The sequence below is a fragment of the Pseudophryne corroboree genome, chromosome 3 (assembly GCF_028390025.1).
Source record: "Pseudophryne corroboree isolate aPseCor3 chromosome 3, aPseCor3.hap2, whole genome shotgun sequence".
Lineage (NCBI taxonomy): Eukaryota > Metazoa > Chordata > Amphibia > Anura > Myobatrachidae > Pseudophryne > Pseudophryne corroboree.
In genome coordinates, this window is record NC_086446.1 from 343781277 (window position 1) to 343793620 (window position 12344).

General features: G+C 42.2%; 1 long non-coding RNA gene across 1 annotated transcript in view; it reads left to right on the forward strand.

Annotated features, from left to right (window-relative positions):
- LOC135055515 (uncharacterized) overlaps positions 1-10929 on the forward strand; it is a 171526-nt gene extending 160597 nt beyond the window's left edge. The window contains exon 3 of the long non-coding RNA XR_010243766.1: positions 10434-10929. This is a non-coding gene — a long non-coding RNA (uncharacterized LOC135055515). The remainder of the gene's footprint in view (positions 1-10433) is intronic.
- The last annotated feature ends 1415 nt before the right edge of the window (positions 10930-12344 follow it).

The following is a 12344-nucleotide window of genomic DNA, read 5'->3' on the forward strand; positions in this document are numbered from 1 at the left end:
GGGCTAAGTTTGTGGTCTCAATTCTCACCGACCATAAGAATCTGGCATATTTAGAGTCAGCGAAGCGTCTCAATGCCAGGCAGGCACGATGGGCTTTGTTTTTTGCTCGCTTTAATTTTTTGATAACATATCGCCCTGGGTCAAAAAACATCAAGGCTGATGCGCTCTCGCGGAGTTTTGCTCCAATCCAGGAGACCACCGAGGAGCCGTTGCCCATTGTGTCCCCATCATGTATTAAAGTGGGCATTACCCAGGACCTCTTATCATTAGTCCTTAGAGCACAGGAGCAGGCTCCTCCAGACCTTCCGGTAGGTCTTTTGTTTGTGCCTCCTAGGTTAAGACAGCGAGTGTTCCTGGAATTCCATGCCAAGAAGTCGGCAGGTCACCCGGGTATTGCCAGAACTCGGGAGTTGCTATCTAGGGCGGTGTGGTGGCCCTCGGTGGCTAAGGATGTGGATTAGTGGGTTCGGGCATGTGACATCTGTGCCCGAAATAAGACTCCTAGAGGGGTTCCTGTTGGCCCATTACATCCACTCTCTATCCCATCTAAGCCATGGACCCACATTTCAATGGATTTTGTGGTGGACTTGCCAAAATCCTCGGGGATGACAGCCATCTGGGTTGTCGTTGACAGGTTTTCGAAGATGGCGCACTTCGTTCCACTGGTTGGGCTGCCATCGGCCAGACGCCTGTCTGAATTATTTATGCTGCATGTTGTGCGTCTCCACGGGTTGCCACTTGATGTGGTCTCTGACCGCGGATCCCAGTTTGTGGCCAAATTCTGGAGGGCATTTTGTTCCGATCTCCAGATTTCTGTCAGCTTGTCGTCAGGCTACCATCCGCAGTCTAATGGGCAGACTGAAAGGGTGAACCAGTCCTTGGAGCAGTTCCTCAGGTGTTATGTCTCCAAGTGTCAGACTGACTGGGTTGCTCATCTGTCCATGGCGGAGTTTGCCTATAACAACGCGGCTCACTCTGCTACAGGGATCTCTCCCTTCCTTTGTGTGTATGGGCATCATCCTAAGGCTAATTCTTTTGACCCCCTGGACTCCACGCCTGGTGGTTCCTCTGTGGTTTCGGTCCTTAGAGGTATTTGGAGGAAAGTGAAGAAAGCCCTTGTGTCTGTGTCATTAGTGACCAAAAGGGTTTTTGATAAGCGGAAAAGACCCTGCAGCTTCAAATTAGGAGACTTCGTCTGGTTGTCTACCAAGAATTTGAAGTTGAGACAGCCATCTCATAAGTTAGGCCCCCGGTTCATCGGCCCTTATAAGATCACCAGGGTTATCAATCTGGTGGCATTTCAGTTAGATCTGCCCCGTTCTTTGGGTATCAATAAAACATTTCATTGTTCCCTTTTAAAACGGGCGATTAGTAATCCTTCTTCCAGTGGAAGACCTTCCCCTCTTCTGATACGTGGCCAGAGGGAGTTTGTTGTTGAAAGGATTCTTGACTCCAAGATGGTTCGGGGTCGGCTGTCATTTTTGGTGCACTGGAAGGGGTATGGCTCGGAGGAGCGGTCGTGGGTGCGCAGTTGTGATCTTCATGCCCCCAGACTGATACGCTCTTTCTTCTCGCAGTTCCCCGATAAACCCGGTGGTAGGGGTTCTTTGACCCCTCGTCAGAGGGGGGGTACTGTTAGGGTCTCCTGCCCTGTGCTGCCACGTCGTCATGGCAATCGGGAGACAAGTGCTAGCGGAGTAACCTGAGCGCAGCTGATACTCCGGTTCGGGTCTTTTGCTGTGCAGTGGTTACAGGCTCTGTGCACGGCAGGGGATCCGGTGCTGGTTTTTGTGCTCACAGTCTGTGAGGTCTGAGTGGGGCGTGGACAGCACCTGCAGACACCAGTACATTCCTGCAGGCACTGGTGTGCATAACAGTTCAAACACCAGTACATTCCTGTAGGCACTGGTGTGCATAACAGTTCAGTCACCAGTACATTCCTGCAGGCACTGGTGTGCATAACACCATGGTACCCATTGTCAGAGAGCACATGGAACAGGCCCAAAGTGCTCAACAGAGGGTATATAACCAGAGTGCCAAGATACGGGAATTTGCTCCTGGAGTTAGAGTTCATGTTTTGGTACCCACTGTGGAAAGCAAGTTCCTAGCTAAATAGCAGGGTCCATTTGAGATTAGGGAAAAAGTGAATGAGTTTAATTACAAAGTATACCAATTGGGAAAGAGAAAACCCGAACAAATCTACCATGTTAACTTAATCAAACCCTGGAAAGATAGGTTGTCTCTGTCAGCGGAGCCTTGCCCTTCGGTGTCTTCACCTCGATTGCTTCCCGCAGTAAAGGTGTCAGAGACATTATTAGCTGATCAGAACAATCAGGTTAAAGAATTTCTCATCCAAAATAGGGAGATATTTTCAGAGCTGCCTGTCCAAACGACCATAATAAAACCTGACATTGTCACAGAACCAGGGGTCAGGGTCCATTTAAAGCCATATAGGATTCCCGAAGCTCAGCGAGAAGCTGTTTCTAAAGAAGTTAAAAATATGTTAGAACTTGGAGTCATAGAGGAATCTATCAGTGAGTGGTCCAGTCCCATAGTTCTCATCCCAAAGCCAGACGGTAGCATACGCTTCTGTAATGACTTTCTTAAGTTAAATGAGGTGTCCAAATTTGACGCATACCCCATGCCCCGTGTGGATGAGCTTATAGAAAGGTTGGGAACAGCCAGGTTTCTCACCACGTTGGACCTGACCAAAGGTTACTGGCAAATACCTTTATCTGATAGCGCAAAAGAAAAAACAGCTTTTTCGGTTCCAGAGGGGCTATACCAGTATAAGATGTTACCCTTTGGGTTGCATGGGGCTCCAGCAACCTTTCAACGGGTGATGGATAACATTTTGAGGCCCCATAGAAAATATGCAGCTGCCTATTTGGATGATGTGGTAATTCACAGTACAGACTGGGGGTCCCATTTGGTTAAAGTACAAGCAGTACTGGACTCAGAGAAGCAGGGTTAACTGCTAACCCAAATAAGTGCTGCCTCGCAATGGAGGAGGTAAAATACTTGGGCTTCCCCATAGGTAGAGGTCTCATTAGGCCCCAATTGAATAAAATTGATGCTATTCAAAACTGGCCTCGTCCAGTGAATAAAAAACAGGTAAGGGCTTTTTTGGGAATAACTGGGTACTATAGATGATTTATTCCTAATTTTGCGACCACAGCAGTGCCGTTGTCAGACCTTACCAAAGGGAAGCAGTCAAATATGGTGAAATGGAACCCTGATGCAGAAAAAGCGTTCCAAGCGTTAAAAGTGGCTTTGTGTTCACAACCTGTATTGATAACACCAGATTTTTCAAAAGAATTTGTTGTACAGACGGATGCCTCAGAGGTAGGCATAGGGGCCGTGTTGTCCCAAACCAGAGATGGGGACGAACACCCTATAATTTATTTGAGTAGGAAACTCAATGAGCATGAAAAAAGGTATGCCATTGTGGAAAAGGAGGCTTTGGCCATTAAGTGGGCATTAGATACCTTGAGATATTACCTCTTGGGTAGACAGTTCAGACTAGTGACAGCTCACGCCCCTTTAAAATGGATGTATGTAAATAGAGGTCAGAATGCGCGTGTAACTAGATGGTTTCTAGCATTGCAAGATTTTAAGTTTACTGTCGAACATAGAACGGGTACACAATTGGCCAACGCAGATGCATTGTCCCACATCTTCTGTTTGGGGGCTACAAGTGTTCTGGCCCTAGGGGTCAAAACAGGGGAGGGGGCTATGTGACAAGAACACTGGAATAATGTTTGAGGGCAGGTATGTTTGTCCCAGGTTCTTGTCTTACATGTTTTAGAAAATGAAAACTTCTAGGAAAATGTTTTGTTTGAACCTTTTCAGTTTGCTGGAAAAGCTGGATAAGGGGAGAGAGAGAGAGAGAGAGAGAGAGAGAGAGAGAGAGAGAGAGAGAGAGAGTTCCAGACATTGGGCCCAGTTCGGATCTTTGGCCTCACAGAAGGCTAATCAGGGCTTTCAGCTGTGCAAGAGCCTTATAGGGCTGCTAGCCTGATTAGTGTGTGCAGATTGCCTGGGGGACTGCATAATCTCTGTGGGGAGAAACACGCTTCCTTATACAAGTGAGCTATACATACATAGTGCATCTGGAAAGTATTTACAGTGCTTCACTTTTTCCACATTTTGTTACTTTACAGCCTTATTCCAAAATGGAATAAATTCATTTTTTCCCTCAAAATTCTACACACAAAGGGCCTAATTCAGACCTGATTGCTGGGCAGCGATTTTTGCAGCCCTGCGATCAGATAGTCGCCGCCCACTAGGGGAGTGTATTGTAGTTGTGCAGACACTCCCTGAAAACGGTCAGTTGCCACCCACAAACACCCTCTGGTCACTCTGTCAGAGCTACAGCATTCTTCTGTGGAGAGAGGACAACTATCTCTGCAGCAATCCACCAATCAGGCCTGTATGGTCGAGTGGCCAGACGGAAGCCACTCTTTAGTAAAAAGCACATGGCAGCTCACCTGGAGCTTGCCAAAATGCACCTGAAGGAATCTCGGACCATGAGAAACAAAAATTCTCTGGTCTGGTGAGACAAAGATTGAACTCTTTGGCGTGAATGCCAGGCATCATGTTTGGTGAAAACCAGGCACCGCTCATCACCAGGCCAATACCATCCCTACAGTGAAGCATGGCAGTGGCAGCATCAGGGCTGTTTCTAGGCAATTTGGCTCCCAGGGAAAGATTTAAAAATGCGCCCCCCCCCCCCCCCTATTGCCATAAAAAAATGCGCCCCCCCCATAAATATATATATATTTTTTTAAAACTGTGAGCACCCCCCAGAAAGGGGGCATGTCCTTGTTAAAATGGGCATGGTCTCATTAAAATGGGCATGGCCTCGTCTGGAAAGACTACATTACACCCAGGTTTTTGACCCTGCACCAACAGATCACAGCCACCGCAGGAAGAAAAAAAAATTCTACCATATTAAGCCCCACACAGTAATGTCCCCTGCACCATATTATGCCACACACTGCAATGCCCTTGATACATTAAATCTCCATTTTACACATTACGGCAGTCAGAGTTCCCTTCTACAACGAGAGAAAGAGAAGTTATACTTATGTTTGCGAATGCACGCCTCGCCTGCCGCAAGAAACGGCTCTGGACTGCATCATGCTGCGGGGATGTTTTTCAGTGGCAGGAACTGGGAGACTAGTCTGGATGGAGGGAAAGATGAATGCAGCAATGTACACACTTGAATTACTGAGGACTGTTTGGATAATTAAGCCCTAGCCAGAAGCGATTACAATCACCTATGATTGGGATATAAGTGGTCCAATCACATCTCTGTAACTGACTCCATCAAGTCGGAGACTTGTTTATTCTTATGATAGATTATCCTCTTGAAACTCCAGTTATTTTAAAGGGAATTTTTTATATATATTTTTAATGTATACGTATTAAATGTGTGATAAAAAAAAAAATTCTATTGAAATTACATATCTGCTCATTATTTTGAAATTCAGCCCGCGCCAGTACATTCTCTATTTATTCTTGGGTACACACCTTTTTAAGGGACTAAACACCCCTGTACAGGCTGCTGTTGATAGCGAACTCACACATTTACATTTTCTTGTACTAGTACTTTTTGGTCCGTGAGTGCTGCAGTCATGAGCTGTTTTTCCAATCTAAATGAACAAAATAACAGAAGGCAATCCTATTGGTCACATTTAGATGAACCCATGTCTAAGAGTTCTGTACCTGATGAAATTGATATAAACAAAAAATTCTATAAAATGGAGGATTTGCTTAAAGCCGAATCAAGGGACTGGCTGGACAGCATAAACCTCCAACAATATCTTGATTTAAAAAAAAAGATCCCTAGAGGTTTACGTTTATTTAAACCATCGATATTCCAAGACGACATAGAATACTAGAAGGAATGGGATCAGCTATTAGATAATTGTTCTTTTGCATTGATAGGATTAATCATCAGATACAGGGGGTAATTCCAAGTTGATCGCAGCAGGAAATTTTTTAGCAGTTGGGCAATACCATGTGCACTGCAGGGGGGGGCAGATATAACATTTGTAGAGAGAGTTAGATTTGGTTGGGTTATTTTGTTTCTGTGCAGGGTAAATACTGGCTGCTATATTTTTACACTGCAATTTAGATTGCAGATTGAATTCACCACACCCAAATCTAACTCTCTCTGCACATGTTATATCTGCCTCCCCTGCAGTGCACATGGTTTTGCCCAACTGCTAACAAAGTTCCTGCTGCGATCAACTCAGAATTACCCCCACAGAATGAATAAAGTACAAATTATAGAAAAAGAAATAGAAGAGATTAAGAAAACAATTGATAGATCCAGTCAAGATGACAGAGTGGTAGGAAAGGATAGATTGGTTAATGAAAAGGTTATTAAATATGAACGTACTATTATGGAAACCAAACAGAAAAAGTTTAAACGTGATCTAGGAGACTATGAACACAATAGAGTTCGATCCTATAGAGATAAGAATAGAAATATTGATCTCCAGAAACAGGAAGGATTAGTTAAACCTAGAGAAGAGAAGAGAAAGACAGGAGACAGAATCCCAGAAGGTGGGAGGGACAAAAACAATACACCACCTTTGATAGACAATTCAGGCAAAGCAGGGAAGATAGACCACTTAGATCAGGGAGAGAAAAGTCACTATATGCTCATCACTATGAGAGAGACAGGAGGGCAAGCTTTCACAATGAGAGAAGACCATCCTATAGAGATGAACCAATCATTACCCCTAAGAGTAGTCGGGAAATCAGTACAAAGGAGATTTGTTTAGGGGCACGCCCCAAAACCAACTTCAGGGATCTTCCAGACAAATATTCATGGGGGGGGCGTTAAAAAGGAGAAGAGTCCCAAGCCAAGAGGAGGAAGAGGGGGGAGAAATAGGAAAGAAAAATCCAAGAAAAATGCAATAAGATTGTCAGATAGTAAATTAGACAAACAAAATGTATTCAATCTCTCCTCCAAAAATTTAAATGATTCTGAGCTTTCCCTCTTAGAAAAGGGCCTCAAATTCTCCCCCACTAGTGAACCTAATATGTTAGATTTATTTGTCGGACTAAATCGCTATGTGAGAACCATGTGTAGAAAATTATATTTTGCCAGGAAAAATCTCCAAAGGAAGCATGATGATTTTGTTCCCATAACCCTGGACAGCAACGACGATTTTGCAGTTGCTGCCCTGAAAGATTTGTGGGAACAGAACAATGTAGAAGTAGAAAAGACAATTAAAATTTATGAACAAACTAGAGAACTCACTAAATTTATGAAGAAATCCGAGTTTTTCCCCAATTGTGCAAAAAGTACTAATATAGAGTCTTTTTTATAAAATTACCCTAGAGGACTTCAAACATCTGGTAGGACAACATCAAGGGAGCTCCAAATTTGCATCTAATCTAACCCGACAAGAAAAAAGAGCCCTTAAGGAACTCACAAAGGATACCTCCCTTGTCATAAAGGAAGCAGACAAGGGAGGGGGTCTGTTAGTGATGAATACAACGGATTATATAAACGAGGCCAATAGACAATTATGTGATACAAAATTTTATAGAAAACTGGATAAAAAGCCAACTGATCTATTCCTCGTGGAGTTGACATCCCATTTGGATTCAGCACTGATCTCGGGTGTCATATCCAGGGAGGAACGTGGTTTCCTGTTACCCAAATTTCCCACTTCACCCACTTTTTATTTTCTTCCTAAAATTCACAAATCACTGACCTCACCCCCTGGGAGACCTATTATCTCTGGTGTCAGTTCTCTCACTTCTAATCTTTCTTTTTATGTAGATTCATTCCTTCAGCCACGTGTATCTGCGCTGAGGTCACATCTTCGTGACACCACCCATTTTTTAACCAAAATCCAAACCATACAATGGAAAGATACCCATTCATTTATAACTTTCGATGTTCAAGCTCTATACACACACATTCCCCATTCAGTTGGAACGAGTGTAATATCTAAAAAATTGTCCGGGGATGCGGACCTCAGCGCAGAACACCAGATCTTTATTGTTGATTCTATTTAATTTATACTTTCTCACAATTATTTCTTATTTCTTAACCAGCACTATCTTCAAGTCATGGGGACGGCCATGGGGACCAGGTTTGCCCCCAGTTATGCTAACCTATACATGGGCGACCTAGAGGATTCGCTTGTGTGGGGGAGCGTCTGGGAGGCAAACCTGGTCTTCTATGGCCATTACATCGACGATCTGTTTATTATTTGGGATGGGGATCTGTCTTCTATTTCTTCTTTCGTATCTCATCTTAATTCCAACACTTATAATTTATCTTTCACGCACACCTATAACAGGGAACGGATAGACTTCCTGGATGTAACCCTCGAGAATATCAATAATCAAATTGTAACTTCAACTTATCTAAAACCTGTAAATACATATTCCTATTTACACTATGAGAGTGCACATCATGCACCTTGGAAACACAATATACCAAAAGGGCAACTAATGCGCCTGAGGCGCAATTGTTCCAATTTAGAAACTTTTACTACTCAGGCCAATGAATTAATGAACTCCTTAAGACAACGTAAATATCCGGATAGACTTCTCAAGGAAGCATATGAAGAAGTCTATCATATGGATAGGACCAATTTACTTAAAACTAAATCCATATGTTTAAATAATCAAGAAGAGAAGGTTACTAAAGACAGACAACTAGCCTTTGTCTGTAAGTATAATAACTGTGCCAATGCAATAAAAACTATAATCTTTAAAAACTATAGAGTCCTAAAACAGGATAAGGTTCTATGTGAAATACTACCCCCCAAACTCTGTATAGTATATAGAAAAAATAGACTAAGAGACTAAAGACACTCCTGTGGGATGTACATGGCTAACCACAAAACCAATGGGATGCCATAGATGTGGAAAACCTAGGTGCGTAACGTGCACACACATGCCAAAAAAAAAGATGATGATTTTGAACCTACCTGGTAGCAATGACCCTTATAAACTTGGATCATTTATGAACTGTGCCTCTAAGTTTATTATTTATTTACTTACCTGTGGGTGTGGCCTGAACTATGTGGGCAGAACCACAAGATCTATCCATGTGCGGTTCATGGAACACCGCAGTAATATTCAAAAACGAAATAATCTACAGTGTTTCACGTCATTTTGACCAAATCCATGATGGTGATCCTAAAAGTCTTTCAATGGTATGTATTGAACATATTGCACCCACACCAAGGGGTGGGGATAGATTTAACAAGCTCTGCTGCAGAGAAATATATTGGATGTTCAAATTCAACTCTTTACATCCAGATGGATTAAATGAAAGCATTGAACTCAATACCATCCCCTAGGGGATTCTCTACAACTCAAGAACTACCCCTCCGGTTAAATCAACATTCTTTCTCTTCATAACTTCTTTCAAATTTACTTTAATCACTGTTTTTTATGTCTTAGATAAAATAATTAGATGTAATACCCATTTTTTTATTAAGTTTTTTTTTTATCAATCTTTAGTCAATACAGTCTGAAATCTTGGATACTATGTCACTTGATAGTACTATATTATACACCTGATGAAACCAGGAATCAATCATGTGAATGAACTGTTAGATTACTTATGCATACTTATTTTTAAATTATATTTATTTATTTTTATCAAGTTGAAATATTATTTTGAAATTAGTATGAGTCCGCACTAATTGGTATACATCCGACCTGATTTATTCTTTTTAAACAAATACTTCTTGATTTATATGTTATTACTTTTTATTTTTGACTGTATTTATTATTTTTTCGATATGCACGTGTTGTGAGTAAGGTTTCCATATTAATGTGATTTCAAACAAATATTTGGTTTCCATGACAATTTGGTTTAAATCAACTATGTTTTTATTAATATCTAAAGAATACATAGACACTGGCGCTTAGCGCCGTAAACGCTGTTTACCACTCTGTTCTTTCATAAGTATCTTCGTTAATCCAGGCATCCCGGTACTAAGTCACCATAGAAACGTGTGGAACGCAGCCCTATTGTTAGTGGAACGCAACGTCCTGCCCTGGTGCCGTACAGTGGGAGTGGTTGTCAGACTCCAGTCACGTGGTCAAATAGGATCACATGACCGGATGAATACCAAATATGGTCCCCTTCCGGTCCAGAATGAATAATAGGGATGCAACTGATGTGGCCACGTGATTTAGCCAAGTCACGTGACTGCAACACACAAGAGAGTATACAGATTGGCGGAGACCTGGTCACGTGATCGGGGAGGATCACGTGACCAGGAAGTAGCTGATAATTTTATAAGGTTATATGCTGCTTTATAGATAACCAACACTCGTTTTCCAATTTTGTTAAACATGAGATGTGTACCAATAGATTTGCCTTCTGTGGAACATTGGTTCTATTATTATCATTGTTTTAATTCATTGTTTTAATTTAGATCTTTTACACCAGCATTCATTGATGTCAGTTGGTTTCATTCACCCTTAATTAAAGAGGATATATAAACAAGTTCTGGGCAGTATGTGACATATGCTCCTGAGGAAGCTGGCAGCTACTAAGACCAGCGAAACGCGTTGAGCATTTTTACGGACCACTGGCACTGCGCCCACTGCTACTTCGCATTCCATCTGGCAGCAATTGGACTTTTTCAGCTCCCATTGGATCCTCATAAGTGTTCCTTTTCTGGAAACCCGGGACAATCCCCAACTACTATTGGATCTCCGATTGCAATTGAGACCCCTGGGGACCGCTCATAAAAGAACGGGTAATATTCACACTTAAATTACTGAGGACTGTTTGGAAAATTAAGCCCTAGCCAGAAGCGATTACAATCACCTATGATGGGGATATAAGTGGTCCAATCACATCGCTGTAACGGACTCCATCAAGTCGGAAACTTGTGTTTATTCTTACGATAGATTATCCTCTTGAAGCTCCAGTTATTTTAAATGGAATTTTTATATATATTTTTAATGTATATGTATTAAATGTGTGATAAAAAAAAATTCTATTGAAGTTACATATCTGCTCATTATTTTGAAATTCAGCCAGCGCCAGTACATTCTCTATATACATCCTGGATGAAAACCTGCTCCAGAGCACTTGACCTCTGATAAAGCTGATTATTTACCGTAGAACACAAGCTATTTACTAATATCGTGAAGCCGTAATGGCCGCTGTCCCTCGTGCACGTGCTACGCACTTCGTACGCTATTTGCGTACAAAGACCTCGCACGTGGTACGCAAGTTACGTACACATGCTACGCTGTGAGTACAGAATACACACAGCGAGCGTACACACAGATAATAACCTTTTAAACCTTACACAGAGTATGCTTATACTGTAATTCTTAGTGTTGAGACACTGCAATGATATAATACTGTTTAACCTTGGTCTGTAAGCTAGCTGTTTGAGCGATTGAGATGCTCAGCAACCCTTAATAACAAATGGTGAAACACACTCCTTGCTAAGGTTCCAACACCTTTACTAACAATATTTAGCTAAGTAAAAGGGAAAAAACAGTTAACAGTTCATACACTACAGGCTAACATTAATAACTAAACAGATACATACACAATAGCGAACGATCGCAAACACAAATACATAGACTAAGAATGAATGGCTAACATTAAAAACGGGTAACAAAGTGGCCACAGAGAAACATACCATACGGGGAACACTCGCTAGCGCAACCGGATCCAGTCCTCCAATTATCAGAGATAAATGTTGATGAGAGAGAGTACTGGCCGGTCTGGGGACAGTGACCCTTATATACACAGCATACAGTGTACTACAAAGGGCCCTACAATCTTCTTGTTCATTGGACACAGGAATGTCTCTCCGCATTATAACAAAAGGTCATAGGTTAGTTTGAACAGGTGGGCTGTGACTATATCAAACTGCTCAGGTGAGAGGGAATCTCAGAATTCCAGCAACATGGATAATGAACCGCAAATATAGTAAATGTCCAGAAACTACTAATAGACATAACTATACGCAGGAGCGATTAATCTTTACCTAACCAGCACCGGATTGTTCCTAATAAAATGTTCTTTAGTTAGGTACCAAACACCACTGCTCAAACCCTGTCTGACCCTTCGTATCATGCAAAGAGGAATTCCTCTGTCCAGCGACCAGTTACATTAAACAAACTTACAGTTATTATTAAGGGGAACATTATCTATAAAACATACTATTTGGTTTTATTATTTAACGATTGAGTCGCCCGCTAGACGCACACAAACTCTACCGTAAATGCACATACCACGCGCTCGAGCGCATGGCCGAGGAGGCGCCATCACGCAGCTGCGAGTATCCGCACGAGAGAGATTGTGCACGTGCAGCGGG